The 24,180-nt window shown below is 44.6% G+C and overlaps 1 protein-coding gene and 1 long non-coding RNA gene across 34 annotated transcripts in view; one reads left to right on the forward strand and one right to left on the reverse strand.

The window, feature by feature from the left end:
• The window catches only part of LOC115495650 (uncharacterized), a 318,954-nt gene extending 310,429 nt beyond the window's left edge, over positions 1-8,525 (reverse strand). For 6 of the 33 annotated variants that reach the window (XR_012056522.1, XR_012056531.1, XR_012056523.1 and 3 more), the window contains exon 1: positions 8,002-8,498. This is a non-coding gene — a long non-coding RNA (uncharacterized lncRNA). Of the gene's footprint in view, positions 1-8,001 lie in introns of all 33 variants that reach the window. The other 27 variants (XR_012056508.1, XR_005980475.2, XR_012056514.1 and 24 more) reach the window with 14 other exon arrangements.
• Positions 8,526-9,114: 589 nt separating this feature from the next.
• The window catches only part of PPP2R5C (protein phosphatase 2 regulatory subunit B'gamma), a 204,795-nt gene continuing 189,729 nt past the window's right edge, over positions 9,115-24,180 (forward strand). Inside the window, exon 1 of the mRNA XM_072930435.1 lies at positions 9,115-9,333. The gene's annotated coding sequence lies outside the window, so the exon portion shown is untranslated. The remainder of the gene's footprint in view (positions 9,334-24,180) is intronic.

The following is a 24,180-nucleotide window of genomic DNA, read 5'->3' on the forward strand; positions in this document are numbered from 1 at the left end:
CCTTGTAAGGAGCAGTAAAAGTCTATATGTTTACATGTTTAATCAAGATGAAAATTATAATCTAAAGCAATAGGAGGACTTGACTTCTGTCTTCATAGAGAAGAAACTGCAAGCTCTTTTTCTTTTTTGCAGAAAAAATAGCATTTACTGATGATATACAAATGTTAAGAAGAAAAGTATGAACAAACAAAAGCTGTTTCATCAAATTCTCTGACAGAGATTTTGGAAATGCCAAGATGCTTTACATTAATACGATGCAGTTTATGACAGGTAGTTAACCCTTTTAAAATCATAGAATAGGTTAGGTTGAAGTGAACCCTAAAGAATATCAGTTGCAACCCCCCCAGCCATGGGCAGGGACACCTACCACCAGACCAGGGTGCTCAGGACCCTTTCCAGCCTGGCCTTGAACACTTCCAGGGATGAGGCACCCACAAATTCCTTGAATAAGCAGTGTGTCACTTCACTCACAGTGAAGAAATTGTTCCCAATATCTAATCTAAACCTGCCCTCTATCAGTTTAAATCCATTACTCCTTGTCCTATCACTCCATGCCCTTGTAAAAAGTCCCTCACCAGCTCCCTTTTCAGTCTCTTTAGGTACTGAAGGTATCTAAAAGTCCCCCAGATCATTCTTTTTTCCAAGGCATGAGTGATGCTGAAAACTATGAGACTGACTTAACTAATTTCCCTGCATAGTACAATTTGTTTATTCTACAATGGGAAACTCCCCTTCTTCTTTAGTCAACTTCAAAGTTTATTTTGGTGCAAGATTCCCCTCAGATACAGCGATGTGACCACCTGACCTAAGCTGGAGTGTGGTAATACACATCCATACTGCCCTTCCTCCTGAAGCATCTTTTGCAATGTGTGCTGTTCACACACCAAACACTCTTTCACCGATAAACTCTTTATTGGGAAATTAGGTAAACTGACCAACTATGTGTACCAATTAAGGGTAAAACTGATAAAAACTGGCTAGAGGAACACACAAGCTGGGGTTTATAATAAGAGAGAGGAAGCCTGCTGGAGAGGAAAGAGCAGGGGGAAAGATTAAAGTGGTTTCTGAAAATTAGAACAATTTAATTTGTATCTGTATATATCATGTATTTGCATTTCACCATGATAATAACAGGATCCACCAAGAAACAGTACCATTGTATGAGGACAGACCCCCAACAGTCTTGTACAGGACTCTGCTGGGAAAACTTGCTCAGGAAAGGTCTTCCCCAAGACTCCTACCAGAACCTGCAAGCAGTTTGCAACCTGCTCCCTGGCAGAGCTCAGACACTCACAAATTGAGATGACAGCTGGGCATGGTTTTATGGAGCCTAGCAAGGCCCACACAGTGCAGTTGGGTGCCTGCATCCCTCTGCAGACCTATCTGCTAGAATTTTACTCAAGTTTACACAGGCCATCTGTGTAGCAGCCCAAGTGACAATGCCGCTGCACCGCCGCCCACCGCACCAGTGGCTGAGCAGCAACGCCGTCTCGCTCTTTCCAACCACCTTCTGCCACAAATCCCTCCACTATGAGCCACTGACTTGGAAACAAAAATCCATGCAGGGCCATTTCTCATGGAAAGCAGAGTTAAACAGTGTGGGCACCAATCTGTAAGGCAGGGGAAGTCTGAGAGGCAGATGCCCTAGCAGGGACAAATCTGGTGGTGGTTAGAGAGCCACAGCCTCAAGTACATTTTGAAAAGCTTACATATTGCACAGTTCCTTAGCTACTCCACACTGTGCTTCTGTACACTGCACTATAAAATCTCCCAGTGCAGTAGGTGGGCTGGCTATTTTTAAAGTGCTTTGGATGAGTTTAGGCTGATTATTATGCCTCTTTGATTCTCCTCCTTTTTGCAAAACAGACTGAGTTTTGACTCAGAAAGAAATACGTCTGGCAAAAGAAAACAAAGTCAGGCATTATGTAAAATTTACACTGAACATAAACCTAAGTCTAAGTACAAGGCAAATCATTTTGATAAGTGGTTAATAAGTTAATAAAGATACTATTCATCAACCTACTGGAGTTGAACATTATAGTGATTTATAATTCTCTGGAATGTTTTTTACTGGTGTATTTATAACTGCTTACACCACATGGTCTTCACATGGCTAACCAGCTCTGCAGGATCTGTTTGTTATTTAAGAAAAGCATATTAATGAAATCTTAACATAAAGTGAGTGACCAGAAAATATAGTGACAGATATTATATTTTACAATCTATACATGAACTAAAAAATTTACCAGATCATTCTTTAAATAACTGTTAACATATTGAGCCAGCGGCAATAATTCATACATATTAAACAAACAGGAAAGTAAAGGTTACAATGGAAAACTGTTCCATTGCTGTAAAAGTGGAACCTAGTGAGCTGCAAAGCTCACAAGATGCTGCTGAATCCATTCTCAGGTTGAAGAGTTTGAAGCTCAGCCTCAGCAACTGTTTTAATTCAAATTTAATATAATAACAAAGTGTCTTATTAATTCTTCCTGGCAGGTTAGAGGAGGATGTTGTATCCACTATCTGTGTCCTTTGTTATGCAGCTGGCAGCAATGCTGGACTTTCCTAGGGCTCTGCAGGAGTAGCTAAGGAAGACCTCACCATTTCTCACTACAGCAGGCACTCCGTGTTCAGACTGCACTCCCAGTTGCTGCAACAGAAGGGTTATGAACTCTTGCACTTCCACAAGTCCATTTCAAACAGACTTTCAGTGCCAGCAGTCTTGCACAAAAGTTTGTTTACAGATTCAGAAAATGAACAAAAAAATAATGCAGTTGCTCTCACGTCAAAATTTAACTGGACTCGATAAATATTTTAGGATCCAAGGTCCTAAAATTCACATCCAAATATAGATGACACATAAGGAATAAGGTAATTTTAATACAAAGATAATTCCTAGAACATTGCTTGAGCTTTATTGACTAGTTAGAAAGACAAACTAAACAGCCAGCTTATCCTGGAAAGAACGAGACCCTTTTTCACAAATGACTGTGACCTGTTTATTGGGACACAAGACTGGACTCAGAATATATAAACTGCATGCACCTTCTGGGTCTGAACTTTGGTTGCCTTCCTCCTTGTCTCTATTCTTTTGAGATCTAGCACTAGCTGCATTAACACTTTTTCCTAGTTTCATCTAGTTGGCTTAACTTTGAACTGGAGCAGAGCAGAAACTTGTTTGCACAGCAACCCCCAACCTTCAACCATACAGCAACAATTAACAGCAACTTCTGTCACCACCTCTTTGCACTGAATAGATATCTCTGAGCAAACAGACCCTTGCACAGTAGCCCCAGGAGCCTGAGAGGCTGCAGAATCATCAGTAAGAAAACCCACAGTCCAGAGTCTGACATGGGCTGGGTAGACTAACTAAAGTTACATCACAAGCCCAAATGAAGTTTGAACAAAGTGCAACTACAGGCAACACCTCTGTTCTGTTTCCAGATCAAATAATAAGTTGTTTGTGTGTTTGAACACGTCTGTTTGTTTGTTTGCTTGTTTGTTTGTTTTGCATCTCGTTCTGAGACCCTCTTTGTCTGACCTGAATGTACTCCCAAGAGTTCTATCTGGACCAGTATATTTCTCACTGCAAGTGCTACATCAGCAGCTTAGCACATTGGAGAGCTTCGTTCTAAATTCAAAATTGCCCTTGTACTTGGAGGCGTATAGAATGTACTTGAGAGCATCACAGGCATATCAGTTTTCCCTCCGTGTATCCAAGGATGACGTTGCAAGGTACCATCTAAATCATCCCACTTGTAATGTAAATAGTCCAGCACTGCTTGCCTTCTAGGCACATTGAGGACATCCCTAAGACATGCAGTCACTGCAAATCTTTCTGCTGGTAAAGGTGAAATGCTGACCCACAGTCCTACGGCTACATGCGATCATGCCCAGTCAAAACCTGGTATTTCTGCAGCACAAATGCACCCTATGTGCTTATGCCATGCTTGGAGCGTTTTGATATAGTTCTGCATCATTTTGCAAAGTTGTGAAGTCCTCCAGGACCACATAAAGCCTCTGGAGAAATGGGGGGGAAAGGCAGGAATGGGAGGTAGAAAATTTAAGAAATTACTAGCAGTCGTCTGTGAACTAACTTCATGAACCTATTACAGAAAGCCCAGATGCAAAATGCAGTATAGAGCTAAATTCCAGCACCTATTACTCACCCTACTTTTGAAACATGAGTAAGTCATGTGTGGAATAAGATACTGCTCTGTATCCATGGTTCAGTATGACCTGGACCACACTGCATGAGGGATTTTCTGTCCCAAAAGCAAAAAAGAAAATTGAGTGAAAAAGAAAGTAAAAAATATGGCAGTGTGAAAGTTCCAGGTAAACAATATCAGAAGGACAAAATATGAGTTGCAGTTACATATATATATACCCTGAACTCTGATTTCAGAGTAGATACACATACCATGTTGTATTTTGTCAGGCATTTGCCATGAGGTGGATGATTTTGTTGGACCTTCTGGAGGGAGGAGGTAGAAAGAGCAGTCAGATATTTTTTATCATCCTTAAAATTACTGGAATTTATTTCCAACTTTGTTCCAGCTGCAGCTTATTTTTTTTTCCAAGATTCTAAGCATACCCTACCCGATGTGTGGGCTAGGCAGGCTTTAGAAATGCAAAAGAAACAAATTAGGGAATTGTCTCTTGCTTTTTCATTCTGTCCTTACTTTCTCAATCTTTCACCATTTCACACAGATTCCAGGCTGTATCCCCACTGAGAAATGCAGGGCATGTTAAATAAGGAGTAGTTTGATCAAATAACAAACTCTGAACACAGCTGTCTCCACAGTCAGTGGTCTGGCCTCCTCCTGTCTCATCCCATCACCAGTCATTCCAATGCAAGCCCCACATTTCCTATCTTCTTTCTGTGCCCTCCAAACTCCCTCTTCTTTCCCTTTTCCTCTTTCACTTGCTTCTTTGCCTCCTGTATACATGAGGACCTACCACCACCCTATCACACTCAATCCCTCAATTAAAAAGGTGACATTTTTTATCAAAAATTAAAAACTAAGCAATTGTGAGCAATGATGAAGGAGGTAAGACTTCAAGAACAACGCACCAAGGAAGCAAAAATGTCTCTGTTGGGCTAGTGTAGTCTCTCTAAGTCGTGGCCTAATGACAAAAAAAACCCAAAACTGAAAACACTGTTTGCAAGCTAACCTGTTAAGTTCTCAAAATTGCCACCACTTAGTGGTTTGGAAATTTCCTGTGTGGCTGCTGGCACCCAAACTACCATGCTTCATATCAATACATAAATTTCCTCAATTAATTTTTCAATGCTCTCTCATTTTGTATTTGAGAGAAATAGTAATTAATTGTCGCTTGAATCTTTTTACAGAACTAATTCACAAGGCTTCCATTAGTACCCTGTATGACTGCTGACATACCACATCCAATCCATATAGCCATAATGTTTTATTTCACACCCAGTCAGTAGTCACAAGCTGGTATTATCTTCTACAATAAAGCCAAAACAACTATCATTATATCACATCTATAGGACAGCTTTGGAAAATAATCTCAAAATACCTTTTCCAATTCATTACTCTGTAGCGCCAATGGTCATGTAGTGCAAATTAACTTGTATGTTTTTGGATGTAAGCCTGACTGTGAATGTCAGCCACTGATTTTCCACAGCCCAGAATACACACATTCACAAATCACTGTAATACATATAATAATGCTTTGTTAAATGTAAGTTTTAAAACAGGGTTAATGTTGCCTTAAGGTAGTCACTGTAGCAGTTTTAGCCTGCTTTGTAAGAGTTACTGGACAACGTGATATATCTATATGCAGAACAGCACTTGTATTTGGAAGCATGATTTTCAAGAAATTTCAAGTTTTGTTTTTCAAGAATTTGTGTCATTTCTGCAGCTGCATATCATAGGGTTTTCAAAATGGGTTGACTCAGACACACCCAAGTATTCTTGTAGGGCTCTGTTATTTACAAGCCACTCTATTAAAATGGCAGTTATGATTTGGCTATACTCATTACTTTGTTTTCATTGTCTTCACATACTTTCATACATCTTTGTCTTGATTCTACTAGGCTTCCTAGCAACATGGAGAAACTCAAGATTTGCTCCTTCAAAGAATTCATGGCCCCAACCCAAAGAGTCCCACTGACCACAGTGAATTTTGATTAAGGTTAAACAGGCAGAAGACTGTCAAGAGCAACAGCAAAATCTAAATCTGAATTAGAGGTATAATATGGTCTATCCTTGCAACAACAGAACCTTTACAGTGGCTGAAATTCTGACCTCACTAACACTGACTAACCCTCTCTGGAAGACTTCATTAATACGGTTCCACTGGTACATGCACCTTACAAGTTAATTCACTTCTGCTGTTATTTGTCATTTGAGAGCCAGATGCCTAGAAAATTATCAGAATATTTACTCCTTAAAAATAAGTATTAAAGACAGATATAAGGATGGAGAATTCTGAATATATAAACTCAACTGCTTAAGCAGCCAATTCCAATTTTTCATATATCTGATACTAATTTCTTAATTGTTGCATCACAATTTACTAACAAGGCATTTGTCTTCTTCACTTATTTTCTTTCTCCTTTTTCTCTTTAAATTCACAGCTGCAAATCAATGCGAACTCATTCAACGATTACCCAGGAGAAAACTTCTATTTTGTAAAGTGAACATTGTGCTTTCAGGACCTCTCACTTTTAACAATGTTACACCCTTGGGCCTTTCTGTCTTCCAATTCCTGGCTTGAAAGCTTGTATTCTCACTAGCTGCCCCTTTTTAAGTATGCTTTTGTAAAACTGCACTGAAGTGAAAAATGTTCATGAAGAACTTTGGTTTATTATTTTAAAAAGCAAAGGTAGCTCTCCTGCCTCAATCCTGGCATCTTATAGATTTTGGGGTTTTTTTACATTTTGGCCAAAAAAAATCAATAAAATAAAGTAATTCCCAGTTTCCTATGTTGCAGCCAACAAACTGATTACATTATTACTGGATAACATCACCTCTCTGGAATTAGGCTGCTAGCTGAGGTTTTATTATAGTAGTGAATTCACACTGCCATGGTTAGCAATGTCAGCATTTCAATTATAGTAGTCTCTTCCTCCTCCTCCTCCTCCGCCTATCTTTTCTCAAGGAACTGAAATTTGGACTTAAAAATGAACTTAAGGTTGAAGGACTGACAGCATAATCCATGCCACTAAATCCATGCTTATTATTTTAGCATATTTCTGACAAGTAGCTTTAGAGTATTTTTAAGTACAGGCCCGACTTCATGCCTTCATCCTATATCCAAAACTTGAGCATGTATGCAGAATATGTATTACTCATTACCATTACCTTTGTGGCTTAAACATCTTAATAAATGAGCTTTTAATAATTCCTCATTTCAGGGAGCCACTTTTAAAATTGTGCATCCAGCAGACAGCTTGGACTGAAAGATGTGTGTTGCTACAGCTTTGCCTCAAAATTCTGTTTCAAAACAGAAATGTCATGCACGAAACATGTTTCTCAAAAGCACTGCTGGTGCACTCCACCTGGAAGCTCTGAGAAAAAGTGGGAGACCCACTGCAGGCTCGCCATGAAGACTCCGCCATACGTTTTTGCTGGGACGTGCCAGGAGGGCTCCATGGAAACCACAGGCAGCTAAAATCCTGCCGCGTGTTTGCCGAGCAGGGCAGAGCACGTCGGTGATGACACCGACGCTGCCCGTCACTCGGACTCCGAGTCCCTGTCCCGGTCTGTGCTCCGCGTCCCCTCCCGCCCCGCGTTACGGTTCTGTGTTTGCTTTGTCCGTGTGCGGGCGGGCGGCTGTCCCCGGGCACACGCCGGACGCGCCTCGGGGACAGGCGGGGCACATGGCCGGGGCTGCGCTCGGGGCACGGCCGGGGGTCGGCCCGGCCCGGCCCGGCCCGCCCGCCCAGGCCCTGGCGCCGGAGCTCAGCCCCGCCGGGCACGGGCCGCGAGGGACGGCCACCCCCTCCCGGCCCCGACGGTCACTTACGTTGGGGGCCGGTGCCGCCGGGAGCGCTGCCGGCCGCGGGGACGGACCCCGGCCCGCCTCCGACAGGGGTGCCGGCCGGGAGGGGGGCAGCCTCCCGTTCGGTGTCGGAAGGGTGAATATTTGCCGGAAACCCGGGCGTTTATTCCACTTGGCAGAAGCGGAGGGGGTCGGGCAGGGGGCATGGGTGCGACGGGGGGCACGCGGTGCCCTGCCCGGGGAAAGGGGCGAAGAGCGGGGCCGCGATGCGCCCGCTCGCCGCTCGACTGTCGGATCCGCTACCCGGCGGCTGCCGCCGTGAGTCACCCCCGGCCGCGGCAGCGTCAGCCTCGCCGCGGCGTTGGCAGCCAGACGAGCCGCGGCGCGGAGCCGCCGCTGTCCTCGGATGAACCCGGCGGGGCTGCCAGCGCCAGCCGGGTGCGCGCAAGGCGAGAGCCGAGGCTGTGCCGGCGCGGCGGCGTGCGACACCCCTGCGGCGGGGATGGCGGAGACGGGGCGGGGGGCGGGAGCGGGGGGGGGCAGCCCCTCGGCGGCCGGGCCGGAAAGGTAAGCGTGGGACAGGGAAGGTGCGGCGGGGGTACGGTCACGCAAAGGGCACGATGCGGGAGGAGGCGCTGCCCCCAGGGCCGCGCGTCCCCGAGGACGTGGCTGTGGCGGCCCGGGGCGAGGGGAGGACGCAGAGGGGGAGGCGTAGTGGGCGAAAGCGTCTCCGCTCCAGGCACGGGGCAGATGGCTTCCGACAGCGGGGGTGCTCGTCGGTGCGAATGGCAAACCCCACCGGGGCCCTGTCCTGTTAAAAAAAGAGAGCATCCTCTGCCCCGCGGCGCAAAGATCCGGCTCTTCTTGGGCGAAAGGTGCCTTGTTGCCCAACAGCCTTATCTCCCTTCTCCTGACCGCGGGGAGCGGCAGGAAATCGGGGCAGCTGCCGGCAGCTGCTGGCGATGTCTCGAAAGCCGCAAGCAGGGTCACGGCCGCTGCCGCGCTCCCACCGCCGTGTCCCGAAGTGGCGTAACCCGGGGAGGGGGGTTCATGGGCTTATCCACAGCTTCTTCCTTTGCTCCCACCTGTCATCTCTAGTTTTTCTTCATTTCTTTGCTGTCCGCCCACCCCATCCCCTACAGCTGGAGCAACCGAGTCCCTGAGGACAGGGCAGGTTGCCCACGCGAAAGCACGGAGAGTTTGAACCCCGGGAGGACATCTTCTGCCCTCTGCCCCTGACCCGGGCGATCCCAGCGCCGCGCTTTCCGCGGGGCTTTCGACGAGCCCTGGACACCAGACTGGGCTCCGCCGAGGGCGGTGAGGCGCCGCGCTACCCCCGAGGAGTCGCGCTGGGAGGTAGGATGCGCCGGGGAAGAGCTCGACATCAGAGAGACGAGAGCCGGGGAAAGGGCTTTTAAGGAAATTCTCCCTCGGTGATGTGAGGTCGGGTGGGAGGGACGGAGCCCCTCTTTGCTCCGGGAGGGAGAGACCTATCCGCACACGCTGATCAGGTCATCGCAGAGCAGCAGGTGCCTCCGAGCCCCTTCGCTTCTTCCCCGCTCCGTCTTTGAGAACAGCGCCCGAGGGAGCCCACAGACACCACCTTAATAGCCGTAATAATTAAAAACAACAACAACAACAACAAAAACCCCCTTCTGCCTGGCCTTAATGATCCTTTACACACATTCCCCAGCCGCTCCCTCCCCCATCCCCCCAGTGAAGGGCACTGATTATTCGCACTCCTCTGTTTGCCGAGAGCGCAGCCTGATGAAAGGACTTTATCCTCGAGTGACTCCATCGCTTGCTCCTCCTCCTCTCCCCAGCCTCGCTTCGCTCTCAGCCCTAATTGGGCTCTTGCTAATATGATTAAAGCCCAGTTAAATGTTTCTTGATAAATCTTGTCAAGAGAGGATCCCCCTCCGTCCCCTCCCCTCTCTGTCGGTTGTCAGAAGTCCGGTTATAGACAGGACATGCCCGGCTCCTGCTGTTCGTACTCTGGTGGGAAGTTGGCATTTCACAATTGTTCCTTTAACGGGGTTGTTTTGGAGCCGGTCCTGGGGATTGTTCCTCTTCAGGCAGGGCTTGCTGATAAGAACCGCCCGTGGCTTTTATGTAACACGTTAGGATTTGGTCCCGGTCCCAAAATCGCACTGTTTCTTTAGCCTTTTATTTCATACCCACCCTCCCCCTCCTGCTCTCGCTGCTCTTAGTAGCCTGTTCCCGGAAAGGCTCTTGCTCGATGTGAGCCGGCCAGGCGCGATCGCCCGTGTAAAAGCCGTGCAGGTCCCCGCGGAGCTGCGCAGGGGCGGAAGGTGCGCACCGGGTCTGGTCCCGCACAGCCGGCCGCTCCCGCCCCCGCTTCCCGGGAAAAGCCCGTTTTCTTCGGTTCCTCTGTCCGCGCTTAGAGCCCTCGGGCGAGGCTCTCCCTTTACTGCCCGTCGTTGTGTGAGGCGCCCCGCAAGTTTTGCGGCAGCAAGGCGGCAACGAGCGCGCCCTGCCCTTCACCTGCGTCTGTTTCCTTGTGGTTTCACTGCAATTGTACTCGGGGGTTAGACTCCATCCCGCCCCTGTTATCCCTGGGGGAATGTGGTTGAATTCGTAGGAATTAGGAACCAGCAGTCGGTGTTCCAGGGTGAGGGTGGTCCCCCGGGCGCCGGGCCCCCTGCGGCCAGCCACGGGCTGGCAGCATTGCGCCTGTGCTGGCGGCGCCGACCGGCTCGCCCCCCGTTTCGGGGGGGCTCATTGGTGGGCCTGTTGGCTCGCTTCCACTTTGGTGTTCGGTTTTCTTTGGGGTTTCAGAGGTCCGGCCGGTCTTTTCGAGGGTGTTTGGTGGCTGCTGCTTCAGCATTACTGGGTTTGGAGGCTGCGTGGGCTGTAGTTGTCGAAGGGGGGATGGGGACGGGCTCTTTGCTCCCCTGTCGAGCCGTGCAGCCATGGCCTGGAAGCTCTTCGATCCGTGGCTGGAGGTGGTATTTCCCGATGGCACACCTGGCCCTGGCTCCCGTCCGCGCCCCTGCGCAGCAGCCCGTGCCCCGCGTGCCGGCAGGGAGCTGCTGCCTCACCGCATTTCCACGGGGGCACGCACTGCCTTCGCCAGTGGGAAGCAGGGACCGGGGTGCCCGAGGGACACGGACCGCTGCCTCTGTCCCACACCCGGCGAAGTGCTCCCGAATCCCTCCGGCTCGTCACCGTTGCAGCCCCACAGGCTGCTCCTCTTCGTGCCCGAGGCTCTCTCGGGGACAGGCGGCGGCGCGCCGCCCCGTCCGCCCTCGGGGCCGCCGCTGCGGGAGGCAGCGGAGGAGAAAGGTCAAAACCAAAAAAACGAAAAATCACCCCCAGCCCCGGGGAGCGCAGCTCCAACAAAGGCGCTTGTTCCCTGGGCAGAGGAAAACCCGAGCCAAGGGGCAAAACAGCGCTCTCCCTCCCCGCCGAGCCCCGCTGCCTCCTGCGGGCGGCGGAGCGCGGGGCCGCGGGGCTGCGCCCGGCGGGGCGGGCGGGGGCGCGGGGCCGAACCCGGCCGGGCACCCGCGTCCCGCGGGGGTTTCTCCTCCTCAGTTCGACCCAGCGGAGCGTCGGCCCACCTCAGGGGAAGTTTCGGCCGCGGTTTGAGGATGGTTCCCTCTCCCTGCTCGTTCCTTCCCTTCTCCCCTGTGTGTTCCCCCACCGGGGGGGGGGGGGTCTGAGCTAGTGCGAGACCACAAGAGCTGCGGCCCCTTTGGCCCGGGGCTGTGAATTTACCCGAGAAGAGTCCTAAATAAGCAGCTGTTTGTGCTCTAGCTGGAACGCTGGAGGCTTTCTAAGAATGGCGCTTTTCTTACACGAGGGTTGGGGTTTTTTTTAATTTAATTTTATTTTTATTGGTACATCGAACCAGCCTACAGCATTGCTGGCGTCTTTCCACCAGGTGTCTGGGGCTCAGAGAAAAATTCAAATGAATCTGAAAATTGTGAGACAGTTTCCCTCCCCTTCTCCCAAATAAAATATGGTACAAACTGTCCAGGAAGGGATTCAAGATGGAAAAAGAAAAGCACCTTCACTCTACCAGAGTGGTGAGGACCCAGAAAGGCCTTCCACAGTCAGGAAGGAATCAAAGCACCTGGAAGATGGAATTTGACTGGTTTGAGAACCAGCTTCTGAGATGTGGTTACCACCCACAAGGAACTTGAGCCCATGATCCAAAATATCCCTTCCAATACTTGTCCTAAAAAATAATAATTTGCTTTTCTAGACACGAAAAAAAATTTCAAGTACATTGCACACATAAAACTACTCTCCTTCACAGCACTCTTGTAGGTATGAATCCCTATTCCCACTCCACAGAGGGGTGAACTGGTTTGCTCCAGGGGTCACACTTGGAGCTGGGGGCATTTGCTGGGTCCTGAGACCCAGAGCTCCCACCACCACCCATCACTGCTCTGCTCACTGAAGCCCCCCGTGACACTGATGCTGTTAGGAACTGAGAGAAGGCTATCTGCAAATACAAGAGGCTGCTTTGCAAGGTCCAGGAAACACCAATTCTGGATGTTATTTTAAACCAAGTATATGGTATGAGGAAACAGACATGCAAGTGGGGGGGTTAGGTTTTAAAGTCTCAATTTTGACTGTTATCATTATTTACTTAAACACCACTTAGTCTTGATTAGTTACTTTTAGAAGAACCCAGTTGAGCTGACTGAAAGATTTTCTACTCACCTGATTTACAAAACAATCGTTTTCTGTCTGAATAAATAGAGAGGACTGAATGATGCTCATGCTTTCGATGTAGACAGCAAAAGCTAGACTCAAATCTACTTGCTTTTCTTATGCAAATCTTCTCACTGGATTAGAAGGGAAAGTAAACAGCAGTCCAACCTTAAGATCTTTTTTCTTTTTAGAGGCAGCCTGTTGTATAAATCTGAAATAGAAACTGTTTTCATTTGAAGATCAAATAGAACTTATCTAGTGAAGCTGACAAACAGGGCAGTATAATCTGTTTGCATTTTTGGGAAAACGATAGCTCTGGTTTTGTTTCAAGGCAAAGAACTTTTAAATAATATTTAACGAAATAATTGACCTTGATGTTTAAACTACAACTTCCTTCATGTCATTAAGCTCACTGTTTTTTAAAAAATATGTTTAGTATCTGAACTCTGGCGTTCATTCTGCTAATCTCATAATAACATTTGTTTCTTGTGGAATTTTGTTTGATGAACTCATGGTGAAAGAGGAGAGAAAGAGTTCAGAACAACATGAGCTTTACAGCTCATTTATACTTTTTCTCCCTGAAAAAAATAGCAAAAACACCCTTATTCAGAATGACTTTTCAGGAACAATTTTTCAGATGGATGGATGAAGAAGAAACTTTCTACAGCTGAACCATAAGTCTTGGGACAAACTGTTCTTTTAACATGTATTCTAACTTTAAAAAAATATTGCAGTCCTTGACTACAAAAAATTATTTTGTGGAGTTTGTCCTCATGATAACTAGGCTCTGAGTCTGCTTTTGAAATGTGAGAGAAATGGAACTAACTCCATAAAGTGTGTCTATCACATAAAGCTTTTAGGACAGCCTAATTCACACTATATCCTTCTCTTTGTTCAACTGACAGATTTCCAACTGCAGAAAGAGGCACATATCTGGGGACTGCTATTATCTAAGCTAAATATGTACATTTTGGATCAGTTCTATTTTATTTGAATACTCACAGTTTCTGTTTGGGGATCTTAAGCATGAAAGGATTGCAGTGATGTGCATTTTATTAACTATCCATCATTCTTTGTACATGCACAAAGGTGCATAAACATACACTTTACTAGTCTCTCTGCTCTGCAAGAGTTCAGAAAATTACATGCAAAATTATTTCAAATAAAAGCAAACAAGGAACCAAAAAATATACACATTACCATACAAGAAAATAGGGAAACAAACAAAGTGGGGAGAAATTAAAGCAATAAACGAACAGAGTTTAACGATTTTTGTTTGTTTGTAAATGAAAAATACCATGGCAGAAATGGATTTTTTCCCAGTCATGTGATCCTTGAATTGCAAAACACTGGTATCTACCAAAACACTGTTTTGTACCCTGCACATTGTGTACTCACTCATAGATGAAAGTTCTTCCTTCTTCACTGCTGGCACACATTTTTTCTCTCCAATGAGTGCCTACTTTCAGAACAAGTATGAGAAATCAGGTTGCTTTGCTCCCAACAAAGGACATGTAGTTCACATTTCCACTGATAAACAATATTTGAATTCCCACCATAGGGTACAAACAGTCAGCTCAATAATGTTTAAAGACCTGGGATCTACAGAGCATGGTGGTGTTACACAACTGGAGATGTGACATTATCTGGCACTCTGAGCAGGGTCACACTGGTCATGGGACAATACAAATTCTGTGTCAATCATCGCATCGATGCAGGTTTTCTCAACTTCACACAAGTGTTATGCAGTACAAGTAAATTGTCAGAGTCATTTCCCATCTCATCACTGTCCTCTGTCCCTGCCTCCCCTATGGCATAATTGGCACAGGACATCCCTCAGAGCTTTGGAGTCCCTCAGGTTCCTGTCCCCAAGTGACAAACTGGTGACAAGCTGTGTGTGATGCAGGGCAGCACCCACGTCACACCAGTGATGTGTTTGCAGGAGGTACAGCCAAGGGGCACTTTCCCCCTTAATACAATCTGTGACTCAACACCAGCAAGTGAAGGGAGGAGGCACCCCCTATCCTATATTCATGCAGTTCCCCTCTGTAAGTTGCCTCTGTGCCTGACAAGTTATATTTCTACCACTTATGCAGCTGCTGGTCTTCACTTTTACATGGTGAGAATGAGAACACAACATCTGGGCATGGCAGTTCTTGACCTGATAGACTAAGATGCTGCAACAGAGTTGTAGTTTTTGTTCAGCTGTAGTTACTTGTAGAAGCTACTGGCTCTACTTTTTTTTTCTTTTTTTTTTCTTTTTCTTTTTTTTTTTTAGTGTTATGAGCTTCAAGGAAACTAGTACAGTAGCTCTTACCAGTGAATTGGGTGCTGTGCCTGCTACAAGTCACATCAGACCTATAGCCTGTGTGTTTTGGGGCGCATAAGCTGATACATCTTTTCCCAACAACCAAACATAGCTTGCAACACACAGGCAGAGACAGAAGATGGCATTTCTGTCATGCAGGGCATACATACTCATTCCATCTTCTGTTCCTCTGATGGTGATTTGTGAGGAGCCAACCTCCATATTGCCTCAACCCAGGGAGTAAACTTCATCTCCTCAGCATAGGTGTTAAGCAGGCAGCTGTGTAAAACCTGTGTAAAACCAGATTTCTCTGTGAGAGTGAATGCACTGTTCTTCGGTATTCTCCTGAGGATGATTTACCTTGAGACTGGGCTAGACCATGGGAATTCTCTCAGCCCAATATTTGTATCAACGCCTTTCATTCTTGATTAGGGTACCAGAAACAGTGACTGTGTCCTAAATTTCATCAGTCTCTGGTTATCTTGCTTTAGAGTCTCCTATCCTAAAAAAGTCTTCTTGTCAGGCATGGTTATTCTTTGTATCCTCTGCTGAACTGGTATAGAACATTTCTGCACATTGCAAAACAAGCAATGAGTAATTCCCCCTGTGCAAAATTCAGTGGTTCTTATGGAAATCATGTCAGTCGATTTGCAAAGAGCTTCAGGGTCTGTTGGTGACATGAGCTTAAACAATACCTGCCTGGATACATCTCCTTACCTTTTCCTCCAAACATACCTGTGGGTCTGTCAGAGAACCCTGGGGGAGCTGTAACCACGATGAAGGTGCTAGGGGTGTGAATCCAGAGAGATTTAAGACTGCTAGCCACTGCAGCATGTCCCTGCTGCCTGCGCCTTACTAAAGCACAAAAGTCTTGTGACTGGCATGTCCTCCACTTCACTGGGTTACACGACACATGCCAGAAAATGTGTCAACCCACTCCCCATCTCTTCAGCATTATTAGCCTGGGGAGGGAAACACAGCCAAAGAACACGCACACAACTTTGACAGGTTCTGCCTAATCCACCCACATAATGACATTTCTTATGCTAAGTGCCAGAGCGGTGTAGGGAGGCCACTGTCTGTACCAGCTGCTGGCAAGTCAAAGTTAGTTTCATGGTTATGTTTAAGATGTAGCCTGATGTTACGTTAAGAAGTCTTTGTCTCCTGTGGTGCGGTACTCAGAGAATGACATCAAAAGCCTTCCTAATTCACCCCCCGGGTCATCTGATTATGGGCATGGCACAGAGCCATGCTGCCCCAGGAGACCGTGAGTCAGGATGACATCCATGACTATCCTCTTATTCCGTGGAAGGAAGTAATGTGCCCTGAGCATGAAACAACCAGGAGTAGATTACATCCTTCCTCTTGTCAGCTTAGCCCTGCTGGCTGTTGGGGCAGGCACTGGGGAGGCAAGAGCTGCCTCTGATTTCCCAGCCTTGCTCCTCCCCACCCTTGCCTCAGGGAAGCTGTTTCTCCCATGCTGGGACATGCAATGCAGGCAAACCACACGAGAGGGTTTTGCTCAGCCAGGCAAGGAAGAGGACACTCTGGCTCTCTTCTCCAATGTGGTGCAGGATTACATCACATAGTGAAACATCCATCCCTCCTCCAACAAGCCAGGCATATCTGATCATGAGGTTGCTGTGTGTTCTCCATCCCTTGGCATTTATCCTTGTAATTAGTCTATCTGTTTCTGATTTATTTATTTTCAGGCAGTCTTCTGCACCCTTGCTCCCTCATTTGGGCACATGGGGCAAACCACAGACTTGCCCTTAAACTACACAGAAAAATAAAATCAGAAACAGACTAACCACAAGAATCAATAGCAGGGGGCAGAAAGCACAAGACTGGATAGCTTCCTTCAGAGATCCATCTGCCTTGAAATGTGATGTAACTAGGCTGACATACCACATCAGCAAAAAGGGGTAACAGATTCTTCTTCGTAACCTGACTGGCAAGGTGAAACTGTGCTGGCTCAGAGAAGCCAAGGCATGTTTAAAAATCACTTCTAAGGAAGAAAAAGAAGTCCATTTTGTGTTCACAGAGCTAAAGCAATCACTTTCAAGTCTGACGTGATTCCTGTTAGTGTTATTGTTGCTTCCTAGAATTTAGGCTTGAATTTGGCAGAAGTCGAGAAGCCAAGGCATACACAGAACCATTTGTGAGAATCAGTGTGTCTGTGTGCATGGGCCAATTCTTTTCTGAATAAACACCAGTCCCTAGGCTGCTGGGTAAAGTGTCGATATAAGATGGCAGTCAGACATGTAGGCTCATACCCATGAGGTAAGGCTATTTAGGGATGCAAGTAACCTTTTTCCCTACAAATAAACACAAATAGATAATGAAACACACCTCACAATACCATTAAAATATTTCTTTTACTTTCCATAGTTCCTTGTTTGTCTCCCCAAAGTAGCATCATTGCCTGGGAGAGAGTATCAAGACATTAATCAAAAATAGATGAGCAGTACAAGAAATGAAGGACAAGCAGACAAGTATAAATATCTTCCTGCATATCCAAAATACAGAAACTGCCTGAAAACCTTGTGATTAGAGTCAATACACTTGATCCAGCCACAGAGACAGTGTGCACAGCTGTCATTCCTATTCTGAACATCTCATTGGATACCCTGTGATTCTGCAGCCTTCCATCAGGTGAATGATGTGAAGTCATTGTTCATCTGATAGATCGGACAGTACAGAAACTCTCCAGACAGAAACCTCTGCTTATTTATGGCTAGGAAGATTAAATCTTTTCTTTTGGGATCCGCAGAAATACAGATGCAAAGGCAGAACGTGGGTAAATGAGAGAAGATAAGGTATTGCTCCTGCAAGCAGAATATCCTGTCTTCAAAATGGGTGAGTACTTCCAAACGTTACAAATATTTAATTGCCCTCCTAATAGTTCATAGATCTGACCCTCTTTCCTTTCCAGATATTTTCCAGCATTCTAAGACATAATAGAGACAGGCAGAAAGCAGAATTTTGAAAAAAGATATAAAAAAAAAAAAAATGGGGAAAAATTCTGAGGATGCCCCGATTTCCATAGTCAACCTCCTGGACACTGCCGCAGAATTTTGTACATCTCCATGAAGATGTGGCTGATTTTGGTCGATCATTAGCAGAACTTGAGGTAGCTGTATAAGCAGCAGATTTCTACACCTACAGGTCTTCATTCATTTCCTCCAGTGAGGTTTTTTATTTGACTGGCAGCTAGCCTATCTGTGCAGCTGATAAGAGAAGAAAAAAAATCACCCTCCAGTCCTCGCATCGCCACTGCCTTTCCTCTGTTCTCATCACAGAAGTGTACAAAGAATTAAAGAGCTCTCAATACATTTGTAGCCAAATATTTACCTTAAGTGAGGTAGATTATATTTGCTTATTGTACCCATTGCCCTGCTGGCACGTGTTCCAGACTGTCTCATTCCTTGGAGTGCTATTGAATAGTTTAAAAACCCCTTTGTTTATAATAAACTGTTTGGCAATGAGTGCACATTCAGTGTTGTGCAGGGTATAGTAGCTCCAGAGCTCACACACCTGGGGTTTGGGCACTTGGCGTTGTCTCACTTCACAAACAGAGCACTGGGGACAGTTCTGGGATGCAGCCAACTTACCTTAGTCTCTTGCAGGGTTATTAAGAGTATTCTGAAGTTCTCTCAGGCATTTCATGAAGAGAAAAGATATTGAAACCTTATTCAGAGGAAACATTCTTCAAGGAAATACAACTTCATCTTAATCAGCTTGCCTTTTTGAGAGCATACTCATTTTGACAACATTTTTAATGGAGACAAATTAAAATAATATTTACAGTAAATTGTATTTAAATTATTGTTTTCCCTAAAGTGAAAACATATAAGTAGTTCCTTGTTTTGTTTAATCTTGTTTTGAACTTTATATAGCATTCATCTATTTAACATTTCTCCTACTAAATGGAATATTTTAATGTCATTATAACTTTCGGGTTTTCTGGTGTGAGAATGATTTGACACTTATGGAACACTTCCACCATGCCAAATATATTCTCTTAGAATTTTCAGTCCCTGAAAACTTCACCACCTTCTCTTTTTCACCAAGTGTTGGAACTTCCCATAGGATGGAAATTCTGTTTACTGACCAGCTCTGCTAAAATTTCTTCTTCTATCAAAAAAAAGGGGGGAGGATGTCACAAATACACAACCGTAAACTTGTCAGGATGCATTTCTTATTGTTGGCTCATATGTTGCCCTCTTTTGGTAGCTTTTGTATTGTACTACACATAAAATATTTAACAAATGCTGCAGCAACTCAATATCCAAAGGGGACTGAGTGCTGAATGTTAAAGCTAAGCAAATGCATGAAGAGAGCAGCAGGTTGTGAGTTTGGTACATAAAGATCTTATAGAGACATCCTGTTGGGAGAGGCAAAGCACTAGGGTATTAATAAAGCAGTAAAACATAAAACTGGGCTATAAAGGTTAGTGAGAAAGAAGAAGAAGCAGAAAGATCTGTAGATACTCACTCATGTGAATAATTTAACCCTATTATCTTGACTTCAATCCTCTGATGAGAGCCTGACTTTGAAAAATTTGTTCGATCAAGACTTGTAAAGGGAAGCTCTGCCCTAATCATCACTCTGGTCTTTCCCTGTTACTTATTTCATAATCTATGCAAGGGTTTTATTAAATTCTTGTGGGTATTGACTAGTAAAGCTCAGGAAAGTGCCTGCTAATTTTCCAGGACTAAATCCCTACCAAAGTCAACACTTTCTTCGCTAATTTATTTCTGAATTATGAAATTAAATCTGCAGTGATTTGCTAATACTAGCTATAAAATCATGTGATAGTTACAGTATTATAAGCCTAGAATCATTATTTAAGCAAAACACTGAGGTGTTAATTTTTTCCAGAAGAGAGCTTTTTTTCCCCTACTATTTCTGACTAAATTTTTTTTAAAAGCCCCTTCTCAGTCTGTGCCAATGATTAAGAGTCTAAAGAGATGGGTATTCACCTCCTCTTGAGTTTCCAAAAGAACTGAGTGCTAACTCCCCCAAAATACCATTCTTAGAGAACAAACTGCTCTCTACTTCAGATAATTCTCAGTTATAAGCACAATAAATGGTTACACAGGAGAGATATTCCCACTGTATCTGTGATTCCAGTTCAGCATTCCACAGCCCTATTCTGTAAAGATTAATTTTCTTTGGTTTGAAAACCAGCATCAGGAATTCAGCCTCACAGTAACTGTTTTATGAACAGTCACAGAGATTATTTCAGATCTCAAAAGGGAACTGTTCCTCCCACCTTGAATTGTGAAGGTTCTGTGGTAACTATAGGAATTCTTGGGCTAGGGAAGAACACTGAACCTTCCAATGTAAAGATATACATTCTCTGGTGCTTTATTCAAACCTATCCTAAAACCCCAACAACATGAACTCCTCTTGAAAGACCATCTGACAGCTTTCCAATTTTCACCTTAAAAATATACACACAAAAGGCATTATTTCAGTGCCATCCTCTCCATCTTATATAATGTTGGCTGGTTTAAGATTTTACTGACCTTTGTTCCATGTCTTATGGTAATAAATGACTGGCTGGTGATTTTGATGCAGCCATTATACACCTTTTGGTGGCCAAGGGCTCACAGACTCTGATCACGTTTCCTCACAGATCTAACCAAGCCTCTTCCTGCTCCAGGCTGATGAAGTGCTTTAACATGTGCACTGTTTAACCTGATATGTAGTTCCTTTGTTAAAGCCACCTAGCAGGGCTGTAAAGGGAGTTGTAAATCTGCAGCACAGCTCATACACTTTAAGTTAAGTTTATGCTTAATGAGATGTTTGGTTTGAGCCTGAGTCTTTCCCCCAAGTGTTTTTTCCAGCCTTTGAATCGTTATGGATTTCTTTCAACTCCCAGTCAGTCAGTGGCTGGCAATATTGAGCACAGAGTTGAATGTAATAGCACAGATCTTTTGCACAGGCACTCTTACCTCCCTGCTTCATGGTATATATCTGTATGTGCACAGCTTTTATAACTGTGCAAATTCATGTCTCTCTCCCATCTGGTCTTCTCTTCACTATACCTTGAAACTCTATCAGAAATACTGATGGCCAGGACATGTACATTCCAATAAGTCCTGGTGTCTGTTTTCCTTTTTTTTTTTTATTGTGAATTGTTTGGGTGAATTTGTGCTTAGCTTTCTAGTATCTGCCATTCCTTTGATATCATCATCTGCTCTCTTCTGTTTACATTCTTTTCTGGTTTAGTATCATCACCACATTTCACTATTTTTCTGTTTAGCTCTACTCAAAGAATATCATATAGATACCAAATAGAACAATGTCTGCCAAAAGTCCCTGACGTGACCTGTAAGACATTTCCACAAGCTACAACAATTGATCATTGCCCTTTGTTTACATTCTTCCTCCCATTTTAATCTACACAGCAGTGTTCTCCACCAAAACAATTGAAGTTCTTTCTCTCAGCACAAATACCTGAAACCATGTCAAATGACATACTCAGTGCTCCATATAGCACTCACCCCCATTCCCATCATGCTGTGTATCTCTCAGCTCACTCACTGCCTTGCTTGCTGAGTGACAACTTGGAGCATCCTGGCTACAGCCTACAGCCTCGGTCCCCACATCTGTAATATATAGAATTTATATGTTGCACATTAACATGAAAAGCATATTTCATATGTTTTACTTTTTACAAGACCATACTTCTTGCTGTTCCTGATACTATTTGCTTCAGTGTTTCCTTGGGATTAGTTGGATGACTTAGCTGTAAGAAACAACAGAATTTGGCCTAAAATATTAAAGTTATTGAATACTTAAAATATTAAAGACATTGTCCTTGATTTATGATCTTTGAGGTTAGAAATGTCCATTAACTGTCCTGTCTAACATTTTCTGTCACAGACATTACCTGATTCCCTATATACAGAGCCCAAAATTTCTTGGAGCCCAAAATTGCTTGGCTGACATGTGTTTTCCAGAAAGAGATTCAATTTTGATATGTACACAATTGCTTTCTTGGGCAGTTGTTTCAGCAGTTCATCACACTTACTGCTACAAATCCAAGCCTTGACACTTGCTTAAATTTATTTGGCTTATATTTCCACCCACTGATTCTTGTAATATATTCATCTGATGCAAGACACTTTTTTTCTTGTTGTGAAGGTAATTATACACTGTAATCCAGTCATCTCATTTTGGTAAGGGAAACAAAACGTACTTTCCAATCTGAAAGGAGTTCTTGTACTTTTTCTCCCACCCTTTTTCAGATTTCTAGCACCCACTGTGCTTCAACACACCCCAGCCACATAAGTCAACTCATGTATCCCTGCTAACTGGTTCAAAGAGGAGGTTATTCGTTTTCCACACCAGATTGAGTTCTGTGTCCAATTGCTTCCCTGCAGTGATACTGCGGACTCTTCAACCCTTGGGATATGATTTCTATTGCATCAATACAGACACTATTTGTGCATGATTTAGGATTCTTTTCTGCAGAGGTCCTGCTTACTGAATTTGGGCTGCTCCATCTTCACAATTTATTTATCATTCCAGCAATTTTAATTTCCTCCCTAATTTACTAAGCATTGTTTAATCTAAGGATGTACTTGTCTCTCAACCATTAAGGGCAGTATCAAGGCCTGCCAAGCGTAACACCCATTTCTGCAAACTGACTTCAGAGCTTTCCCTCAGAGCTGACAGCTGCTTTTTGGCACCTATCAGTTAGCCAGTTTTTAATCCCCTCAGCAGTTACTCAATACCTGTTGTATTGTATGAATTGTATTTGTATTTCATTTGTATGAAATGCTTAGACAGAGAGGCAAACAAGTGTATTTGAATGCTGAAAAAATGGGCTCAGAACTTAAATCCTGGAAAGTGTTAAAAAGCCTAATCCCGACTGGTGCCTAAACACTTACAAGCACACAGACTTACGTGACTCATTGTAGGTCCACAGTTATGAAACCTCATGCTTTGTGTATTTTTATGTTGATATTAATTTCTCTTATCTGTGAAAGAAAAACTTAGACTGTTGGATAGACCACACATTGCCTTCTGTACTCACACATACAGGGCTTTCCTTTTGTTTTCTGCATCTTCACAGGTAACTATTCTTTTTCAAAAATAATTGGCAATGTCAGTATAAATCTTTCAGATAGTATTTGTAATATTATTGAGTTCAGATCATGCAGCTTTGGAGAGTTTCATCCATATATTCAAGTATTCCCTCATCTGTTTCTATCAATAGGATTTATTTATTTGTGTCACAGTGTTTCTTTCTTGTTAATTGCTTCAAGTTATTTTATGTAATTAAAGACAGATGGTAAAGCAAAGTTCAGTATCTCATCCATTTGTTAATCGGTGGCTTATGCAGCTCTATAAATGTAGCAGGGATGTTATGATTTTGGTGTTTTGTGTGCTGTGCTTTAAATTAAATACTGGGACCAATTCCGAGTTACACTGAAGCCAATGACAAAAGCTGCCATTGACCAGGATCTCACAGTGGGAGACTATGGATGAGGAAAGCTGTGAGCCAGCTCAGTGTGGTGTTTACACTTTACAGAGGCACACAGCTCACTCACTCCTACACCCAGGTCTCACCACGGACCTTTGCATCAACAGCTTCCACAATGTGTCAGGGGCAAAGGAGCAGCCAGGTCAGGGCATTGATGAAGAGATTTATGGAAACCCATCACTGGGTTCAGCATTCTTTCAGTTTATTCTATTTTGGGTGAAATTATATTTTTTTCATATGCAAGAGAACAAAACATCTGTTTTCATTAAGGACATCTTGTTCTTCAGATTAGAGGAAATGACCAGAAAAGGAACAACAAACAAAAGTCTCCAGAGGGAAAAGAAGCCTACCATGTGCTCCCTTGGGCAGCCATCTTGAAGTGATCCAGAGCATTGGCAGCCTGGGAGCAGCCCGGGGGATCCCAGATCCCAGCACAGATCCCTCACTCCCGCCATGCATCACTCGCTTCACACCGAGCCTGCTCATGGGCTTATTTTACCCCAGCTATCTCTTACCTCCAGACCAATCTGGACAGTACTCTCCTTGTCCTGCAGGCTCTAGCACACTGTGTTGTTTTGGTGCCCTTATCCTTCCTCTTTCATAAAGAGGCTCATGGCATTCTTGCTGCTTGCCTGTCTGTTCCCCATGCTCCCACACTGGGAAAGTACCCTCTGTACAGGCATCAGCAATGGCTTTTTAACCAACTTTC

This window comes from Taeniopygia guttata, chromosome 5 (assembly GCF_048771995.1).
Source record: "Taeniopygia guttata chromosome 5, bTaeGut7.mat, whole genome shotgun sequence".
Classification (NCBI taxonomy): domain Eukaryota; kingdom Metazoa; phylum Chordata; class Aves; order Passeriformes; family Estrildidae; genus Taeniopygia; species Taeniopygia guttata.